The sequence below is a fragment of the Macaca nemestrina genome, chromosome 8 (genome assembly GCF_043159975.1).
Source record: "Macaca nemestrina isolate mMacNem1 chromosome 8, mMacNem.hap1, whole genome shotgun sequence".
Lineage (NCBI taxonomy): Eukaryota > Metazoa > Chordata > Mammalia > Primates > Cercopithecidae > Macaca > Macaca nemestrina.
Genome location: NC_092132.1, coordinates 13,445,705 through 13,468,355, shown reverse-complemented (window position 1 = coordinate 13,468,355; position 22,651 = coordinate 13,445,705). Strand labels below are relative to the sequence as shown.

The following is a 22,651-nucleotide window of genomic DNA, read 5'->3' as shown; positions in this document are numbered from 1 at the left end:
TCCACAGAGGTAAATGCCCCTGTCTGACAGCTTTGAAGAGAGCTCTGGATCTCCCAGCATGGAGGTTGAGATCTGAGAACGGACAGACTGCCTGCTTAAGTGGCTCCCTGATCCCTGAGTAGCCTAACTGGGAGACATCCTCCACTAGGTGCATACTGACACCTCACATCTCACATGGTGAGGTACACCCCTGAGACGAAGCTTCCAGAGTGAGAATCAGACAGCAACACTCGCTGTTCAGCAATATTCTATCTTCTGCAGCCTCTGCTGCTGATACCCAGGCAAACAGGGTCTGGAGTGGACCTCAAGCATACTCCAACAGACCTGCAGCTGAGGGTCCTGACTGTTAGAAGGAAAACTAACAAACAGAAAGGACACCCACACCAAAACCCCATCAGTACATTACCATCATGAAAGACCAAAGGCAGATAAAACCACAAAGATGGGGAAAAAGCAAGGCAGAAAAGCTGGAAGTTCAAAAAATCAGGGTGCATCTCCCCCTCCAAAGGAACGCAGCTCATCGCCAGCAATGGAACAAAGTTGGACAGAGAATGACTTTGACGAGTTGAGAGAAGAAGGCTTCAGTCGATCAAATTTCTCAGAGCTAAAGGAGGAATTACGTAACCAATGCGAAGAAATTAAAAATCTTGAAAAAAGATTTGACAAATGGCTAACTAGAATAATCAATGTAGAGAAGTCCTTAAAAGAGCTGATAGAGATGAAAACCGTAACACGAGAACTACGTGACAAAGGCACAAGCTTCAGTAACCAACTCAATCAACTGGAAGAAAGAGTATCAGCGATTGAAGATCAAATGAATGAAATGAAGCGAGAAGAGAAGTGTAGAGAAAAAAGAGTAAAAAGAAATGAACAAAGTCTCCAAAAAATATGGGATCATGTGAAAAGACCAAATCTACATCTGATTGGAGTGCCTGAAAGTGACAGGGAAAATGGAACCAAGTTGGAAAACACTCTGCAGATATCATCCAGGAGAACTTCCCCAACCTAGTAAGGCAGAATGGGAGAAAATTTTTACAATCTACTCATCTGACAAAGGGCTAATATCCATAACCTACAAAGAACTCAATCAAATTTACAAGAAAAAACAACCCCATCAAAAAGTGGGCAAAGGATATGAACAGACACTTCTCAAAAGAAGACATTCATACAGCCAACAGACACATGAAAAAATGCTCATCATCACTAGCCATCAGAGAAATGCAAATCAAAACCACAATGAGATACCATCTCACACCAGTTAGAATGGTGATCATTAAAAAGTCAGGAAACAACAGGTGCTGGAGAGGATGTGGAGAAATAGGAACACTTTTACACTGTTGGTGGGACTGTAAACTAGTTCAACCATTGTGGAAAACAGTGTGGCGATTCCTCAAGGATCTAGAACTAGAAATACCATTTGACCCAGCCATCCCATTACTGGGTACATACCCTAAGGATTATAAATCATGCTGCTATAAAGACACATGCACACGTATGTTTATTGCGGCACTATTCACAATAGCAAAGACTTGGAATCAACCCAAATGTCCATCAGTGACAGACTGGATTAAGAAAATGTGGCACATATACACCATGGAATACTATGCAGGGATAAAAAAGGATGAGCTCGTATCCTTTGTAGGGACATGGATGCAGCTGGAAACCATCATTGTCAGCAAACTATCGCAAGAACAGAAAACCAAATACTGCATGTTCTCACTCATAGGTGGGAATTAAACAGTGAGATCACTTGGACACAGGAAGGGGAACATCATACACTGGGTCCTATTGTGGGGAGGGGACGGGGGGGAGGAATAACATTAGGAGATATACCTAATGTAAATGACGAGTTAATGGGTGCAGCACACCAACATGGCACATGTATACATATGTAACAAACCTGCACATTGTGCACATGTACCCTAGAACTTAAAGTATAATAATAATAATAATAAAAGGAATCTGCCTATAAAGCAGATCCATGAATAGCAACATAAAAAAAAAAAAGTAATGGCAAAAATCACAATTTTTGTACCAACCTTATCTACTTATCTAACATATATACACCTCTGTGTTCATGAGAGATTTCCAACATAAAGCTTTGTTCTACTTCTAAAAAAAAGAAAGAAATACCTGAGACTGGTTAGCTTAAAAGACTGGTTAGCTTAAGCCAGGTTTAATTGGCTTACAATTCTGCTGACTGTCCAGAAAGCATGGCGCCAGTATCTGCTCAGTTTCTGGTGAGGTCTTAGGGAGCTTTCACTCGTGGTGGAAGGCAAAAGGGGAATAGGCGTCTCACATGGCAGGAAAAGGAGCAAGAGGTGTGGTGAGGAGGTGCCACAATTTAAAACAGATCTCGTGAGAACTCACCAACAGCACCAAGCCATGAGGCGTCCACCCTCATGACCCAAACACCTCCCACCAGTCCTCACCTTCGACAATGGGGACTGCAACTCAACATGAGATTTGTCAGGGACATAGATTCAAATTATATCTCAAGCCAAGGAACTCCTGGAGCCACTAAAAGCCAACAGAGGATTCTCTCCTAGAGCCATCAGAGGGAGGATGGCTTGCTGACACCTTGATTTTCAAGTTCTAGCCTCCGGAACCATGAGAGAACAAATTTCTGTTGTTTTAAGCCACCCAGATGATAATTTGTTATGGCAGTCACAAGAAACTAATACAGATCTGGCAGAAAACAGGTTAGCAGATAAAGTCTTGTACCAGAGTTAGAAAAATAGACCTTGTCAGCTCCTCATTAAAGCTCCAAAGGGTATTTCAATGCTTCTTGCCTCTGAGTCTGGCACTTGGGATTTGGCAGGGAGCATTTGTCTCATGGTCCCATGAATGGACACAGTTACTCTGTGTCAAAGCACCAGTCTATGGTTTCTATCAGTGTGAAGTCTAAAAATTAGGCAGTAAGAAATGTCTGCTGCCTCTTTGCCTGGGGAATAAGGGTCTTCTAGCAGGCAGGAGGTGCAGAGAGTAATATCACACAGGTCTCTGAAGTTCTCCCAGAAGGTACAATAAAGGTCTGGCTTTGGAATGAGCAGTCAAATGGACAGTTCTATTAGGGGGAACTAGGCTTTTTCCCTGGAATGTTAGAAAAATAAATCCCTTAGCAAGAGCCTCAGAAAAGCTTATTACTTTCATAAAATATTTTTCTTTCCTTTTCAATGCTTAGTGAAGATTAAAAACAGAAGACAAATTGCACTGCGTTGCTTGTTTTTATGTGTGTGAACAAAAAAATCCTGTAAAGATTCAATTAAAAAAATCAATAATGTTTCCGGAAGAATTGTATGATCTGAAGTTTCCCAGTATAGAACCATAGTTTGGAGGAAGAAGTAACACAGAAGGCTTGCAGAATTGTTAATTAAAGAAATTGGCTAAAGTGGGATCATATTTCCCTGAAATGGCTCTGAATCATCAAGTCTGGGGGTTGGAGAAGGGACGCTAGAGATCACTGTCATCTCCTAGCTCAAACACTAAACTAGAAAAATCCGTATCTGTTATTTTCTATGAGCCTCCAGAAAATAAAAGAATTTTCGTTCTCCCTTGATAATGCAGCCAGTCAGTGAGTCACTGAGTCAATATTCATTGAGCATTTATTTAGCACCCAGTTCGATATTAATTGAAAAGAATAAACTTGTTCTTCGCATAACTTGGGCAGTCAGAAAAGAGGAGGCATTCTGGGACTTCAGCCTAGTAGGTTCTCAGGCCTTGATCCTTGTTGTTCCCATCACTTACGGTTTTATTAGCCTCCATTTCTTCACCCCTAACATGAAGATAAAATACTGCCTACTCCACATGATTGATGAGAGGATTACAAAAAAAAGAACACGGGACTTAAAGTCAGACAGGCTTGACCAAGATTTAAATCCTAGCTTTTCCCTTTTATTGGCTTTGAGATATTGTAAGTCTCTTAATACCTCTCGGATCAGTTTCCTCATCTAGAAAGTGAATGAGCGAAATATCATAAAGGGCTGTTGTGGAAATCAGAGCTAATTTACCCAGTTTTGTGGGTACATGTCTAATGAATGAGTTACTGCTATTGTTGAAAGTACTTCATCAACTGTCAAGTACCGTATAAATTTTGGAAATCCCTGACTCCTTCCAAAGCCTTCATTGTAATCCCCATGTAATTGGTGTATTGGACTGCCCCTACTTGGGCATAGACATGAAAGGGCTTTCTTTTTCTCTCATTGCTGCTTCTTCCCCCATTCACTGCTGTCACCACCAGTGGAGCATCTCTAAGCCTCTTGCTGCACGTGTCCTCTTGCCTGACTGCTCAAGCCTGAGATGGGGCAGCTCCAGCCCAATTATGATGTGACAAAAACTCACACATCTTTGTTGGCTAAACAGTGGAAGGATGAGGCTGCTGCACCACCAACCCTCTGCTTGGCAGTTCTTTCCTGCTCTCTTTCCACCTGCCTGGGTCTGTTTGTGCCAGATCCACAGGTCCAGTGCCTAAGCAGACATCCAATTAGGGCACACTCTTCCTCTCTTGCCACTGCCTTTGCTTCAACAATGATTCTCTGGAGTTCCATATCCCTTAGATTGGAACAAGGTAGTAGAGTGTAAGCATTCTAATCCCTTCTCCCCTGTTGGCATAGAGGCAATACTTGTTTCACATTCAATATGCTCCTCCTAAAGATTCCAAAGACTCTTTCCTCTTGTAACTATCTTTATTTATAGAGACGGAAGATGATGGGGTTGCAAGGACAATGACTAGCATGGCAGATCCACCTAAGCTACTTCTTAATAAGCCTGAGAGGGATATCTGGACCCAATTTCTGTTGGCTCCTTAGTGCTGCTCTTTTTTTTTTTTTTTTTTTTTTTTTTTTTTTTTTGTGGTGGTTGTTCTTAGATTTGGGTCTTGGATGCCAGTCCACCCAGCATCCTATGATACTTGACTCACTCTAATTACTCTCAAGAGATGTCAGATCTGTTGAAAGCACCATGGAGCCTAAACACTGTGGCAACATCAATAGTCTGTTTCTTTTTGTTATTCTTTTCCTTCCAATTTTTAGTTTAGGTTCAGGAGGTACATGTGCAGGTTTATTATGTAGGTAGGCTGCACATCTCTGGGGTTTGTTGTAAAAATCATTTCATCCCCTAGGTAATTAGCACTGTACCTGATAGGTAGGTTTCTGCTCCTCACCCTCCTTCCAACCTCCACCCTCAAGGAAACCCCAATGTCTATTTTTTCCCTCTTTGTGTCCTCATGTACTCAATGTGTAGCTCCCACTTATAATTGAGAACATGTTTCTGTTCCTGCTTTAATCCACTTGTGATAATGACTGTCAGCTGCATCCATGTTGTTGCAAAGGACATGACTTTTCTTCCTATTTATGGCTGCATAGTATTCCCTGGTATATATGTGCCACATTTTCTTTATCCAGTCCACTGTTGATGGGCATCTAAGTTGATTCCATGTCTTTGCTATTGTGAAAAATACTGTGACGAACATAACGTGTACATGTGTCTTCATAGCAGAACAATTTGTATTCCTATGGGTATATACCAAGTAATGGGATTGCTGGGTTGAATGATAGTTCTGCTTTAAGTTCTCTGAGAAATCTCCAAACTGTTTTCCATAGTGGCCAAACTAACAACTCCCATCAGTGGTGTATAAGATTTCCCTTTTCTCTGCAACCTCACCAACATCTGTTATTTTTTGACTTTTTTCATAGTAGCCATTCTAACCGCTGTGAAAGGGTATTTCACTGTGGTTTTGATTTGCATTTCTGTAATGATTAGTGGTGTCGAGCATATTTTCATATGATTGTTGGCCATGTGTATGTCTTCTTTTGAAAAGTATCTGTTCATGTCTTTTGCCTGTTTTTACTGGAGTTGTTTATTTTTTGCTTGTAAATTTGTTTAAGCTCCTTATAGACTTTCGTTGGATGCACAGTTTGCAAATATTTTCTCCCATTCTGTAGGTTGTCTGTTTACTCCATTGATAGTTTGTTTTACTGTAACAAAGCTCTGTAGCTTAATTAGGTCTCACTTGTCTATTTTCATTTTGGTTGCAATTGTTTTTGGAGTCTTTGTCATGAAATCTTTGCCAAGGCCTATGTTCAGAATGGTATTTCCTAGGTTTTCATCTAGGGTTTTCATAGTTTTAGGTTTTAAATTTAAGTTTTTAGTCCATGTTGAGTGGATTTTTGTGTACGGTAAAAGGAAAGTGTCCAGTTTCAATCTCCTGTATATGGCTAGCCAGCTATCCCAGCACCATTTATTGAAGAGGGAGTCCTTCCCATTGCTTGTTATTGTCAACTGTCAAAAAACAGATGGTTATAGTTGTGTGGATTTGTTTCTGGGTTCTCTAACCTGTTCCATTGGTCTATATGTCTGTTTTTGTACCAGTACCATGCTGTTTTGGTTACTGTAGCCTTGAGGGATAAATATGAAGGGGAATTTATCCAAGGGTCCTTATATAGATGTTCTTTTTTTTTTTAACAAGGCCAGAATTATAAAGTCAAAAAATAATACATTCAGGGCTAACATATATTTAGCTCCCAGTCCACAAAGACACTCAGATTCTTTCCCATCATCTACTCTATCTTTGATCAGCTTCTCTAATTTTAGCTTGAGAAGCCAATTGCTATTAGTCAATAGACTACATGCTTTATCAAATATTAGCTCATTTTTCCTTCACAATTATTCTGTGAAGTAGCCATTGTTATTGTTTCCTTCTTATGAATTAAATAAAAGAGCCTCTGAAAAATTAGAAAGCTAAGTGATCACAAAACTTTCATGTGAAATAGAGCCTTTTCTGATTCCATCATTTATACTCCTTTCACTGAGTGTTAATATGACTGCCTAATTATACTTCCACATTATTCTCAAAATTTGCTTTCTTGAGACAATAAAATATAGGGCAAGAGGCTAAGAATGGTCTTGGGTGGATTTTACTGCTAATATAGATTCAGCTCAGCCACAGAAAGCCACTGATCTCTCTGAAGCAGTTCCTTCATTTAAAATGAATCGGAGGGTGTCTATGTTGAAAGTGGTAAATACTAAATAAAACAACACCTATGAAAAGTGCTCCATGTGAAAGCTTTTTAACTTTGTTGCATCAGGATATTGAGTCATAGATAGGAGGTTTCTCCACTCTCGGGCTTCAAATAAATTAACCCATGATTTCTTTTAGTACTAAACTGGACTCATTTTGTACATTCAGACACCTGATTCACTTGGAATGTATGGTATGGAATATGGATCTCCCTTTAGCTTTGTTTAAATGTCTATTCATTTCAAATATTTTTAATTAAAATTTGTGTTAATTCAAAAGAATGTATTAAAAACCCTTCCCCCAAAAAAGAAGAAAAGAAAAGTGCTGTGTAAACAGCAAAGCAATTTTTGAAAGTTAGCTACTATTTTCATTGTCGCTGCAGGGTCTCATTAGTAATCTTCACCTTACTCTCCCCACATCATATCTGGTTTTAGAGCTCTTAGATCTCTCCCCAGTCCTGGTCATTAACTGCTTGTATGTCTGTGCCTCTGACTAAACTGAAGGCTTTTTGAGAGTAGACACTTCATTCATTTTTTTCTCCCACAGTTCCCAGAGTACCATCACACACAGAGTATGCACAACAAATGTGCAATAAATTAACTAAAGAATGATTTCTCTCATACACTGCTCTTGGAGCTGTAAAGTACACACCTATTTTGGAAAACAGTTTAGCAGAATCTATTGACATTAAATATACATGTATCCAATAACAAAGCAATTCCATTTCTAGGTGTATATGCAACAGAAATGCTTACATGTATGCAGCAAAAAAAAAAAAAATGCTCTGTCAGTACTACTTACAATAGCCAAAAACTAAACATGAATCAAATATCTATGTATAGTTGAAGAGATAAATAAAATGCAGTATATTTACATAATGGAATCTTATACATTCAGTGACAATAGGTTAACTATAAATACATGCAACAATATGGATAAATCTCACAAACGTAAAGTTGAGCAAAAGAAATCAGTCACAAAAGAAAAAATACTGTACACTTTTGTATAAAGTTTATGAACGGGTAAAATCAACCTATGTTGTTAGAAGCCTGGATGATACTTATCTTTGGGGGGAATTAGGAAGGTGCTGCATGGAGTTTTTGGGTACCAATCATGTTCTGTTTCTTCATCTAGATGCTGTTTATATAAATCTATTCAACCTGTGAAAACTTACTGAGTTTTGCAGTTTTCTACATGTATGTTTTGTATCAACAGAGAGGTTTGAGAAAGAAAATGTAGATTATTGAATCAATAAATGAGAAGAATGTGATGGAAAATAGTACGAGTTTTGATAGAGGTGAAGAATTTGAAAAGACCCTGAATAATCTGGTTGTTTTCCACTTTTCTAGCCCCTCACTTCTGCAATATCTTCCATACACTGTTTCTAGCAATACAAAAGTATTTGACAGTGCAACTGTATTGCATTCACTGCAAGTTCACTGCAAATTCTCCAATTATCTTGCATTCCCTGATCCTTTAGCATATGATGTTGAATTCATCCAGGATAGTCCTGCTAAGGAATTAGGTCCAAATCTTTGTTTTAACCTATATTTTCCCTTTTAGAATATGTGGATTTACTTCTCCTTTTATGGGTGAATCAAGAAACAAAAGAACCCCAATAACCTACTACTTAAACTAAAGACAATGTATACTTTTTTGTTGTAACTAGTTATTGTTACAATAAAAATATTAAACATGTAGCAAAGGTATGTACCCAGTTGTCATGACCCAGGAGTCAATATTTATTCCCACCACTTATTCCCCAAAGTGCAGCATGAAAGAAAATGCAGAGGTCAGGGAAATGCAGATAATATATGCATTTGTGTCTCCTGAAACCATTATCTCCAGTCAGTGGCTTCATCCATATCTTTTGTGTCATTTCTGAAACCTGGATGGCTGTCATACCAAGTGACCCCTTGCCAGTTATTCCTTGATCAGCTGAAACATGTCATATCATTTTCTTTCCTTTGCTAGCAAGCAAGGAAGGGATAGTCAATCAGAGAGCAGAGAAAGATTTGTATTGGCAGCTACCATCTGTAGAGTTGATTGATTTATTGTGGACTCATAAGATTATAATGGCAATCAAATGATCAAACAGGTCTAGGACTGTATCTTCGTGTGTGTGTGTTTCTTTGTTTTATCTTCTACTACTATTCCCACCTTAATTTTTTGAATTCAGAGCTATGTCCATGTTTCTAGATACAAAGATCTACTTTTTAGGTCCTAGAGGAGAAAGACAATGCACTTCTGGGAGTTCGTGGCAGCTCTTGCATATTTTTGTGAGTGTGCTAGGTACTAGAGATAAATGCTTTTATCCTAACTCCCAAGACCTTATTTCTTGCTCTCTGCCCAGATTCCTAGCTATTACTCAAGTTTTCCTTATTTAACAGAGGTTTCCCAGACCACCCCAGGAAGCTCTAGAGGCTCTAGGTTTGTGCTACTTTTAGTACTTTGCACCCAATTAGGTTAAAGGCTGTTAGCCCTAATTTGTACTTACCAGCCCACATTTATTTCTGCTCTCAAAAGATTCCCTATCTCTCACAGAAAGAGAATGATAATCACAGTATACCTGTTACGTAGCATATGTCCTTGGCATTCCAAAAATATCTGTTGAATTACCCTCCATGTTGAAAAATTCTCATTGAGAAAAATCAAAAGCCTTAGCAAAGTCAAAATATAATGTGTTTCAATTTGTCTATCACTCTGTCACAGAAGGAAAACAGGCCAGTTTGATGTTATTGATTCTCCACAAAGCCCTGATATTTTTCACCCAAAACCCTGTGCTCTTACGGCTGCTTAGGAATTGATTTCTGGTGAGATATTCAGTTTGTTTGTTTGTTTCACAGTATGACACACTGATGGATCCATATCACAACGCACTATCGTGTCTATGCTTTCATGAGAATGGACTTCAAATTGCTCCTTTCATAGACTTTGATCACCTCTCCCAAGCTTCATGAATCATTTACAATCATTGCTAGTGGTTGTCATGTCCCTATTTGACCTTGGGTAAATTCAACTTTGCCAATTAAAACACATTCCACTTACTTAAAATGTAACCAAGATTCCCTGAGGACAAATCAGCATAGTGGTTAAAAATAGGATTTTCTTAACACTAATAAAATAGTCTATTTCTGCTTCTTCCTTACACATTCCTATGATTCCCATCTGATGCAAATTCTTCCCCACACAGTATCCCTGGGGGTCACTGAAAATGTCACAGATGTTTGCATACAAATTCTCTTGGCTGCCATCTGAGACCCACCATGTTCCTCCTCTCCCGCCCCTCTGCTTTGATGTGTCCTGTTGTTGCCAGCCACGAAAGCGTCATGAAGCTGCCTATGTCCCTGAGGCACTGTTAACACCCACCAAAAAGTGACATCTGCTACCACATCTTCATGTGAGATACAGGCTAGCTCACCTCGCTCCCAATCCCTCTGCGCCACTTTCTGCCACAGCAGCCAAAAAACAGCACTGCCGTAGGGACTTAGCATCTTATGGTGCTTTTGCTTAAATAGCTCCTTCAGATTTGATGCTCAGTACTCTTTCTCTGTAATCAGACAAGAGTGTGATAATTAAGCCATAAACAAACTGAGTGGCAGACACTAGGTGCTTTTCCAGAATGACCCCAAACTCCTGTATAAACTATTTTTTTCTCTGTCCAAACTGTCTTCTCCAAATGATGCCTTCCTCAAGAGATTCATAGTCCATCATGACAACAGAGCACCAGTGGGTATGTGCAAGTGGCCTTTAGACATACTCCCATATATTTGCATCATAATGTGACTATAACTTAGGGTCAAGCTAAGACTCTCTTCACATTAAATAATAGAAAACTAGTAGCTACAGCTCTATGTTGTGTCTTCCTATTCTCCCATGCTATGTGTTACCCTGTCCATAGATTATAGGTGACATTTAACATTTTTCTGTTTTGGGGACTTCTGTTACCTAGTCAGCTCAATTAAATTTCATAAAAAGTTATTGAGCAATTCCAGTATGCCAGATATTTGCCAGTCCATGCAATATAACAATAAATAAAGCAGAAATTTCTAGACTCTATGGTTTTCTAGCCTATTGGAAAGACACAAACAAGTATTTACCGTGTAGATTGATGAACTTCATAATAGGGTTAAATATAGATGGGAGCACAGAGGGGAGGAACTTTTGTTAGTTCAGGGATCAAAGAAAACTTCCTGAATGAGGGCATGCCCTAGTGAAGTGCTGAAGGACAAACAGACCTTATCAGATAGGTCAGGACAGAGAACGATGAGGGCAAGAGAGCATCATGAGCCAAGATTCTGAGGCCTGCAGATCTGAGGCACACCAAGCCCTGGTGTTCTTGGGAGAACTCCAAGTAATTGGAGATCATGGGATCATAAGGTGAAGTATTAAAGAAGGGTAGCAGTAGGGGATTGCATCTATTTGTGGCTGCTAAGGCTTATGACCACGTCTTTATATTTAGCTTATTCCTCATTCCAAACCATGAGGATTTGCATCTTCTCTATGGGTTTTGCAAAAAAAAAAAAAAAAAAACAAACTTAACAATCCCAAGTATCCATTATTATTAGTAAAACATTTGTAAGAGAGAAAAGCTAAGAAATAAACAATTCAGTGGGCTAGTATAATAATCACTTTTGCTCGCTCACCTCAGAATCCAATACAGTAGACAGCTGGCTCTATTCCACACAGTCATTCATGTATCCAGGATTCATCCATCTTGTGGCACAACTATCTTCAACAGCTGGCCTTTAAAGTTCCATGAAAGAGCCAGAGAAAGCATGGAGTGTTCCAGGGAAAGGAAGGTATTTGGTTAGGAATGGCATTATCACTTTTGCACACATTCTCGTATTTAGAACTCAGTCACATATCATAAATCTAATTGTAAGAGAAATTTGGAAACATGGTCTTCCCATGTGACCTCAAAAAAAAAAAAGGAAACCATTTAGTGTAAATACATGGCACTGTCTCAGACATATTTAGGAGCAAGGAAGAACTAGAATTGACCACTGCCTTTTGTAGTATTGATCACTGGTGCAAAGAATCATAGAAAAAACATGGGGTTACCCCACCATTATATCTTTGTATTGAACATTAAGCCATCTCCTTGTAATAAAGTCAGGCTGAACACACCATCCTAGGCACTGAGAATGGCAGATGACTACATTTTGTGCCTCTGTGTCTGGATATATATGTGCAAGACAGAGCTAAACATTTAAATGAGGCCTGGTAAGCTATTAGAGAGAATCAGAGAATGAAGTATGCAGCTTTCTAAGCAAGAAGAGTCTGTGAGTTTCATTAATGAATACTGTAGTCTGAGAACTAGCCCTTAACATTTTCCCTCTGAGTCTATAGTTTTAAGGCCGTTAGCAATTTTTTCCATATAACAAGATGTCACATTCATAAGAACACTTGGCAACGCTGTCTCCTAAGACCATTTCTCATTGGCCATGGTTGCAATAGAATCAAATTAAATTTGAGAGGAAAAAAATGTACCTTTTTATCTTCCAGGAGCAAATATCTATCTAATAACACAGCCCATGTAACATTTACACATAGATCTAAAACGTTAGCTTCTTGGGAAAAATGATAGAAAATGAGGAAGGTCATTTTGGCTCATTACATCAGATTCTTGCAAAGCTCCACAGACTTTTGAGCTAATCCTACATTTTTTATGTGTATCATTTCAGTGCCTAGCTGTATTTGTGAGGCTACTTTTTCTAAAGACCTCTCAAAATATCACAAAACATCTTTTTATCAAGATTTAGATGTTATAGAGGAATATAAAGCAATAGAATAGCTTGTGAAAAGGTATTACATTTCAAGAAACACCTTTATAATGCTGGTTTAGGAATGGTATTAAAATACATTTTACAGTGGTTATCATTTCGTGTGAGATATTTGGGTTTCCAAACTTCCTTCACTTTCTACCCTCCTCCTTTCACCCTTTGGGTAATTGCAATCATCAGTATTTTCATAATGAGGATAATGAAAGTCACCTTCTTATAGCGTTGGTATAGGTATGAAATGAGGTAATATGCACATAATCATTTTGTAATAAAACTTTGCATCTGTTATTATCACTTCATCTTGTCCACGCAGAAGTGGCTTTCTCTCCCCTGCTCTGGGTGCATTTCTCCATGACAGTTTTATCCCCTTAAACTGGAATGATTTATTATAAAGTCAGGACTCTGGGATAGGTATAAGTTAGCTTAAGGATAAACTGAATGTATTCGCTCTCAAAATGAAAAGTCTGTGAGACTAGGCTTCAAACAAAACTAAATTTGGGTGCTGAAATTATATGGTCTCTCTCTTTCTCTCCCCACCTCCTTACTTTTTTCCTTCTTTTCCTCTCTCTTTTTCTCGCTCTCCATCTCTAATTACGTTTTCTTTAAGAGCTTTGGAGACTATTTCTGATCAAGAGAAAGCCCATCAAGTCTAAGCTTACATGGTCTTCTGGCTACTAATTTCAGAAGGAGAGAAACATACTTAATCAGTGTTTCTTTTGGTTTCCCCATAATAACTTTAATTGGTTTTCCTGAGTGAGTCACTGTGTCCCAGGGGAATGTGAACATTTGATTACACAGCTTAGTCATCCACTCCAGCAGCAGTGGAGTTGGGGATCCCAAATTGACAGCCCCAGCAGAATCACATAGGCTGGCAAAGAGGTGATTTTCAAATGGTATGAGGGGCAGACACAAAATGGCAGATATTGTATCATATTCTATTCCATATTAGACTGTGATCTTCTGAGGAGAGGCAAGTTGGACAAAACTTAGTACTGAGCGGATAATAGTAACACTTAAAAATATTAGTGGAATAGAAGAACTGTCCATCTCACTTTTGACTAAATGCAGATTAGCATGGCTAATGGAGAAGATAAGTTTGTAAAGCACGGAATGTGTTGGTATGACACATAAGCAACCAAACCTAGGTATTACCATAACCTGATAATAATCTCAGAACCTTTCAATTACCTTAGTAGTACAAAGCAAATTTAGTAAGTAAATTGAAACTATGGAATTTGTATTGAATTCCAGTGGAATAATAAATAAGAGGGAAAAACAAGCAGATTCCTCAAAATCATATTAGATCTCAGCAGTTCAGTTTTTATTTTTGATCTCCAAACCCAAGGCCAGGTGCACTGGCTCACACCTGCAATCCAGCACTTTAGAGGGCTGAGGTGGGCACATCTCTTGAGCTCAGGAGTTTGAGACCAGGCTGGGCACATGGCAAAATCCCATTTCAACAAAAAATACAAAAAAAAAAAAAACTAGCTGGGCATGGTGGTGTGCACCTGTACTCCCAGCTGGCCAGGAGGCTGAGGTGGGAGGATCATTTGAGTGCAGGTGCTTGAGGCTGCAGTGAACCTTGATCATGCCACTGTACTCCAGCCTGGGTGAGAGAGTGAGATCCTGTCTCACAACAACAACAACAACAAGCAATAGTTCTGCTTCTAGTATACAAATGACATCTTCAAGTTAAATTCATTTGAGGTGAATTTATTTGAAGAGGGAGACTAAGAGCAACTTCAGGAGGTCCACCTTTAAGTGGAAATGAGCAATTCTGTAAAAGTTTGAGGGCAATATGTGCATTACAAAACACAGGCTTTAGGGGCAAAACTGTGTCACTAATACAGAGGCATATTAGGTAGACCATGAAAATGAGTTGGAGAAAATTAAGAAGAAACTGATGAGGATAAAACCCAACAAGAAGGATAGAAGCATGAGAAGTCTCATTCCTAATTAGCAAATGAATACTTCAATGAGAGCCTTGGCTTTATTCTCCTCATCTAAGTCAAGAGAAATGAGAAGAACTGTAAGAAATGTTGGACTAGACCTTTGAATCTCTTCCTAGTGTCCAAACTTCTAGGAGAGTAGAGTATTCTGTATTCCCCAGAGGTATTTTCAGATCTTTCTGTTAGAGATGGATTAATGTGGGCTAGTCTGTTTTAGATACAAAGCTCCTATTTTGCAGTCATCACTACATACCTTTCAATTAGAGGCCCACACTATCTTCTTATACCCTTATACTCTAACATCTGTATCCCCATCACTATCATCAACCATCCTCCACGATTCATGTTGTTTACCACCCTGTCTCCGTCAGTAGTGTCAGCCAATTCACATCCACCCTGATGATCCATCTGCTGTGTTGACTTCATGGTCATCTCAATGTCCTCTCAAATAATGTCCTCCTCCTTACTCATTTCATCTAGCTAGTAATGTGCATTTTAATGGGGGCTGTTTGTATGTGATACCTAACACACAAAAGGTGAGTTTTCAGTTCAAGCATACTCAATACTAAGGTAGAGACCATCAGGAAAGATATGTTGAACTTAGGGGATCTTTTAGCACTATCAAATTTGTCATCTTACTTTACCACCCTCATTCAGTCATCTATAAATGCTCACCTCACAGACCCAAACATATAAGCTCTTTTGTACCTTTGTACTTGTCTGCTCATATTATACTTTCAAAGTTAAGACTCATAGACTCTATAAATTAATTATTGTTTTGTTGTGTAACCTTGCCTTCACCTCCCTTTCCAAAACATGAGCTAAATTTAGTACCAAGATCTATTCTTTATCTTCACTCCTTGCCAACCAGGTAAAAACGAATTGTCACAAGATAAATAAAAAGCAAAATGTTATTTCACATATGAAAATTCAAGGAACTCAGAATAGTAAAACAATTTTGAAAAAAAAAAAGTTGGAGGACTCACATTTCCCAATTTCAAAACTTATTACAAAGTTACAGTAATCAACACATTATGGGAAGGATAAACATATACATTAATAGAATTGGATTGAGAGCACAGGAAGAAACCCTCACATTTATAGTCAATTGATTTTTGACAAGGATGTGAAGATGACAATTCAGTGGAAGAAGGAATAGTCTTTTTAACAAATCGTGCTGGAACAACTGAACATCACATTCAAAAGAATTAAGTTGAACCCCTACCTTATACCATATACAAAAATTAACTCAATGAACAAAGACCTAAACGTAAGAGCTAAAACTATAAAACTCTTTGGAGAAAATAAAAGGTAAGTCTTTATAACCTGAGATTTGGCAGTGGTTTCTTAAATATGGCACTAAGTGAGCAAGAAACAAAAGAAAAAATAGATACATTGGATTTCGTCAAAAGTAAAATCTTTTATTCTTCAAAGGACATCATCAAGAAAGTGAAAACACAACTCACAGAGTTGGAGAAATTATTTGCAAATCATATATCTGGTGAAAGGACTTGTATCCAGAATATATAAAGTGCTCTTACAACTCAATAATTAAAAGACAAATAACCTAATTAAATATTGAAAAACGAAGAAAAGGAACAAAATAAATGGAAAAGTATCGGAACAGACCTTCTCCAAAAAGATATACAAATGGCCAATAAAGACATGAAAAGATGGTCAGCATTATTTGCCATCAGAAAAATTCAAATCAAAACTACAATATCACTTCATATCCACTAGGATGGCTAGGATAAAAAAGACAAATAATAAAAAAATGTTGAAAAGGATGTGGAGAGATTAGAACCCTTATATACTGCTTGTGGAAATGTAAAATCATGCAGCCACATTGGAAAACAGTCTGGCAGTTCTTCAAAAGGTTAAACATAGTGTTACCTACCATACAGCCCAGCGATTCCACTCTTACCCAAGAGAAATGAAAATATATGCCCACACAAAAACATGCATATGAATGGTTATAGCAGCTTTACTCATAATAGGTAATAAGTGGGAATAATTCAAATGTCCATCAACTGATGAATAATGACACAAAATGTGGTATACCTATGCAATGTAAAATTATTGTACCACAAAATGGAATAAAGTACCAAGACATGCTACAGTATGAATGAATCTTGAAAACATTATTCAAAGTGAAAGAAGACAATCACAAAGGCCCATATACTATATGATTACATTGATAAGAATGCCAAGAATAAGCAAATCTATAGAGACACAAAGTAGGGTCCGTTGTTTTCTAGGGCTTGGAGGAAATGGGGAGTGACTGTTAATAGGTACAAGATTTCTTTTAGAAATGATAAAAATGTTCTAAAATTGATGGTGGCAGTTGCAAAACTGTGTGACTAGACCAAAAACTATTTAATTATATACCTTAAATGGGGGAATTATATGGCATGTGAATTATATCTCAATAAAGCTGTTATGTAAAACAACAACAACAACAACAAAAACAGTGTCCTGTCATTTTTATTAGCCCAGAGGAAATTGAAAACTATCACAAATTTATCAAAAATTTGTCTTTTTGATCCTGGCTTAGTAGTCATTTCAGACTACATGGTTTCCTTTTATTGATATTCTATTGGTGAGGTTTGTTGATGCCATAGTCATCAGGGTTTGAAATTCTTAAAAAAAAAAATCACCAAAATACCCTGGTTTGAGGGTCCTTTTTGCAAAACTCTTACAAACCTGTCTGCATATGTCATACTGAATACTCTCTCAATAGATAATTTCTATTACTTGAGAATAGATTTGTAAATTCATTTTTTGTTGTAAAGATAACCATGTACTATGATAACACATGGTGGCTTCTTTATTACTTCAAGTATCAAGAGCTGTTTCTCTTGTTTCTACTACTTGTATCACTGGACTCTCCCACTGAAATTTTTGTGTTATTTAAGAGCTATTTCTACCACGGGGAAGGTGATGAGAGAATAACAAGTTGAGCTTCCTGGTTCTTGAGTTAATTGGGAAAGTATAGCTCTATTCTCTAGAATTTGCCCATCTTATCTTCCTCACTACTTGCCTTTTGGAAGGAGATTGTGATTCTTCATCGAAGACTTCAACCCCACACCAAATCCCTAAGGCGCTATGGCCTAATGTCCAGAAAGCTCCTCCCCACAAATGCAATCTAGAATAAGTCTGACCTTCCTTCACCTCTGAAATTCCGGGAATAAGCCTCATGCTGCCATCTGTCTAGGTCAACAACTTTAACCACTGCCTTTTGATTACTCTTGAGGTCATAGGTTTATTAAAAAGAAGCTCTGACTTCTCACTCTGACTGAAGGTGTCTAAACGAGAAGCTTAAAATTCTGACTAGAATCTAACCACATGACTAACTAGAAATTCTGACTAGATTATTTGACTACATAAACCACCAATGTGTTTGTGGTGGCTTGGGGAGTGCTGTAATAACACTGTGGGCATGCATGGTAAATGGGATAGCCACCAAGTATGTCATCAAGACCAATCCGTATCCCATGTGAAAATAGAAAGTATGTTTTCAATATCTTCCATCCTTAGACAAGAGGACATTAAATACCTCTAAGCCCACTTTCCGGCCTCAGACTATGGACAAGGAGACTTTCACTTTCATCTCAGCTACAGAAATGTTGGAGAGAAAACATCTAATCTGGTCTCTCTTTATCTTTTACTATGCCCCATAAGAGACTGTGAGATTAGAAAGAGTAAGATATGTTTAAGACCATAGCTACCTATTTTCCAACTTTTTCTTTTACCCTCTTTGTTCTTTGCTCTGCCTAAAAATGGGTTGTGAGACAAAATTAACAATTTTCCATATACCTGAATAAATAATGGGGCAGATGCAATCCAGAAGCAGATCTTAATTTCTCACTTTGGAGGAAAGGAGATATTAGGAGGACTTCACTTTAATCTCAGCTTCTAGCCATAATATCTAACCCTTTATTAGAGAGTTATCAGCTATATAATTAAGGTTAATGGTGAGATTATTGTTTGGCTCCTCGTATTTTCTCTTCATTGGTTAGAACCCAGAGAGGAGGATGGGTGAGGAATTGGCTCCAAGCAAAGCAGACCCTATGGTGGAAAGTGTCTGTGATTACACATGTTCAGGGCTGGAAAAGGCAGGGGCTAATAAAACCAACCACAGTGCATTTCTGTCAACTCAACAAACATGCCTCAAGTACCTAAATACGTAGACAAATAACATAATAAGATTATATCTAGCACATTTATTGTAAGATAAATAATTGTAAGAGATATGGCTACAGGGTAAGGAACTTAACTCTTGATACTTTTGGTGTACCATCTAGATGATCCTTCCAACACATTGGCCTCTCAGTTCCTTGGAAAATCTCTCTTCCAATGATCTTGTTCCTCATGCTACCTCAGTTACTCAATCCCATGAGCTTATCCTAGATCTCATCATTACCAGTAATGGCAACTCTAGTCATTTCATGCCTTCAACTCTCTGACTACCACCTTCTAATCTCCACTCACTCTCTTAGTAACCTATCTCCAAAAATCTCCACTTCATGGATCCTTCCATTAACCTACCCCCATGATGCTTTCTCTCCTTCCTAAACCAGCTTAAATGTCATGGTCAATTTGCATTGACCCTTGATGTCCTTGATTCCATTGCCACTCCTTCACTTCATATTACTCACTAGATAATCCACAACTTAGTTCAAATCAACTCTCCACCCACCCATGATTGGCATTGAGCAGCATGTCTAGATATAAACACCCAACCACTGCTGACTAATATCAATTTAAATCTATGACTGGGGACTCAAGAGGGCCCTTAACACAGCTCAGCAATTATCTTACACTTCCCTAGTCTATTCACTCTTCCATGTTCCTAAATCTCTATTGCAAAATATCTCCTCTCTCATCAGATCTTCAATGTTGCCTTTCCTAAATTCATTTTCAATGAATAACTTTGCTTTCTTTGTTGAGAAAATGGAAATAGTCAGATGAGAATCACCACTCCCTCTGACCTATCTGCACTTTCTTCTTATTTGTGCCCACAGATGGACTTTCCACAATCCTAACGCCAATTCTTCCTATGTTCTAGATCCCATCTCTGGTACCTATTCAACAATATTGTTGCAACAATTCCCTTCTGTCTCCTACAGTTTCTCCCTCTGTCCTAGACCACTCCTATCAGCATACATACATGTTAATATATTTTTTATTTGTATTTACTTTAAAAAGAGTAAATAAATCTAGACCCTATATCCCCTAACGGCTAGTGCTTTATTTGCTTGTTTTCTTTTGTAGAAACTCTCTTTTTTAAAAGTTTTATATACTTGCTGCCTCCATTTTCTTTCCTTACAGTCTCTTTAATCCACTCCCATCAAGTTTTCACACTTACTCCCCGTTAGAGGTGTTGTTCTCAAGTTTACACAGAGACACCCACATTATTAAATGTAATGGCTCAGTCCTCAGTCCTCTTCTTACTTGACTCATCAGCTAAATGAACCAACCTTTTTTTTTTTTTTTTTTTTTGAGATGGAGTCTCCCTCTGTTACCCAGGCTAGAGTGCAGTGGCACAATCTCGGCTCACTGCAACCTCTGCCTTGCAAGTTCAAGTAATTCTCCTACCTCAGCCTCCCGAGTAGCTGGGACTACAGGCAGGCACCACCACGCCGAGTTATTTTTTGCATTTTTAGTAGCAACAGGGTTTTGCCATGTTGGTCAGGTTTCTCTTGAACTCCTGACCTCAGGTGATCCACCCATCTCAGCCTCCCAAAGTACTGGAATTACAGGCATGAGCCACCGTGCCAGGCCTGAACCAACTTTTAACACAGTTGGTTTACTTCTTTCTTCTTGACCTTGATGCTTGCTTCTTTCTTCATTCGGCTTTCAGGATATCACACTCTGTGCTGATGAACAACTTCTTTACAGTCTTCTTTGCTTGTCACTCCCAATTTCTTCTTACTGGAGTGTCCTTGTGCTTGGAGTTTGATATCCTTCTCTCCTCTATATAGGCACCTTCCTATGGTGATCTCATCCTATCTCGTGACTTTTGATGCCAGCTGTTTCCTATTAACTCACAAGTTCATCTACCCAGCCTAGACTTCTCTTCTAAACACTAGACCTACATATTCAACTTAAAATTTGCAGTGACTTGTCTAATACATTTATCAAATACATGTCTGAAACTCAATTTCTAATCTTCCCCACTCTCCCTAAAAAGTTTGCTCCCACAGAGTGTAAATTAGTTCAACCATTATGGAAGACAGTATGGTGATTTCTCAAGGATCTAGAACCAGAAATACCATTTGACCCAGCAATGCCATTACTGGGTATATACCCAAAGGATTATAAATCATTCTACTGTAAAAACGCATGCACATGTATGTTTATTGCAGCACTATTAACAATAGCAAAGACTTGGAAACAACCCAAATGACCATCAGTGATAGACTGGATAAAGAAAATGTGGCACATATACACCATGGAATACTATGCAGCCATAAAAAAGGATGAGTTCATGTCCTTTGCAGGGACATGGATGAAGCTTGAAACCATCATTCTCAGCAAACTAACACAGGAACAGAAAACCAAACACCACATATTCTCACTCATAAGTGGGAGTTGAACAATGAGAACACATGGACACAGGAAGGGGAACATCACACACTAGCGCCTGTCAGGGATTCAGGGGCTAGGAGAGGGATAGCATTAGGAGAAATATCAGATGTAGATGATGGGTTGATGGGTGCAGCAAACCACCATGGCACGTGTATACGTATGTAACAAACCTGCACGTTCCGCACATGTATCCCAAAACTAAAGTATAATTTAAAAAAAGAAAAAAGTTTGCTCCCACATGTAGCCCCTTTTATCTCAACCAATGGCAACTCCATTATTCCAGTTTATCAGACCAATAACATTGAGGCTGTTCATGACACCTTTCTTTTGCTCTCATATGACATCCAATGTCAGTAAATTATATTAACTCTGCCTTCAGAGTATATCTAATATCTTATCACTTCTCACCAACTTCACTGCTACCATCCTGATCTGTGCCCCCATCTTCACATATCTAGATTGCTGTAATAGCCTCCTGAAATGGTTTGGATATGTGTCCCCACCCAAATTTCACCTTGAACTATAAACTCTAATATTGGAGATGGGGCCTGGTTCGGGGTGATTGGATCATGGGGGAGGATTTTTCATGAATAGCTTAGCACCATCCCCCTTAGTACTGTCCTCACAATTGTGAGTGAGTTCTCCCAAGATCTGGTTGTTTAAAGGTGTGTAGCTCCTCCATCCTCTCTCTCTTGCTTCTGCTCTTCCTATGTAAGACATGTATGCCCTGGCTTTGCCTTCCACCATGATTGTAAGTGCATTTGAGGCCTCTCCAGAAGCCAAGCAGATGCCAGCATTATGCTTCCTGAATAAACCTCTTTTCATAGTAAATTATCCAGTCTCAGGTATTTCTTTATAGCAGCATGATAATGGACTAATACATCTCCTAACTCATCTCCTTCTTCTACACTTGATGCCCTAGATTCTGTTCTCGACATGGGAAACAGAGGGATTTTATAAAAAATATTAAGTCAGATTTCAGATTATATTTTTCCTATGCTTAAAAATCTCTTCCAGATCCCAATTTTAGAACTCCTAGTATTCTTTACTATAGCATTCTACAGGTCATACATGATCTGGGCCTCTGTCACTTTCTTGATCTTGTTTCCTTTTTACTCTCATTTTTATTCTTTATATTCCAGTCCCCACAGCCTTTTTACCCCTCTTTAAATATGCCAGACCTACTCTCACCTTGGCCTTTGTACCAGCTGTTCCCTCTATCTGGATTATTCACCTCCAGACAAGTGTGTGGCTCAGATTCTCATTTCCTGGATGTCTTCACTGCAATGCCACTTTCTTTTTTTAAA

General features: G+C 38.5%; 1 long non-coding RNA gene across 2 annotated transcripts in view; it reads right to left on the bottom strand.

Moving 5' to 3' along the window:
• Positions 1–22,651, bottom strand: part of LOC105492813 (uncharacterized) — a 597,887-nt gene that overhangs the window by 528,417 nt on the left and 46,819 nt on the right. The window contains exon 1 of one of the 2 annotated variants that reach the window (XR_011606730.1): positions 11,665–13,400. The exons of the other annotated variant lie outside the window; for it this stretch is intronic. This is a non-coding gene — a long non-coding RNA (uncharacterized lncRNA). Of the gene's footprint in view, positions 1–11,664; positions 13,401–22,651 lie in introns of those variants that run through there. 2 annotated transcript variants of the gene reach the window in all.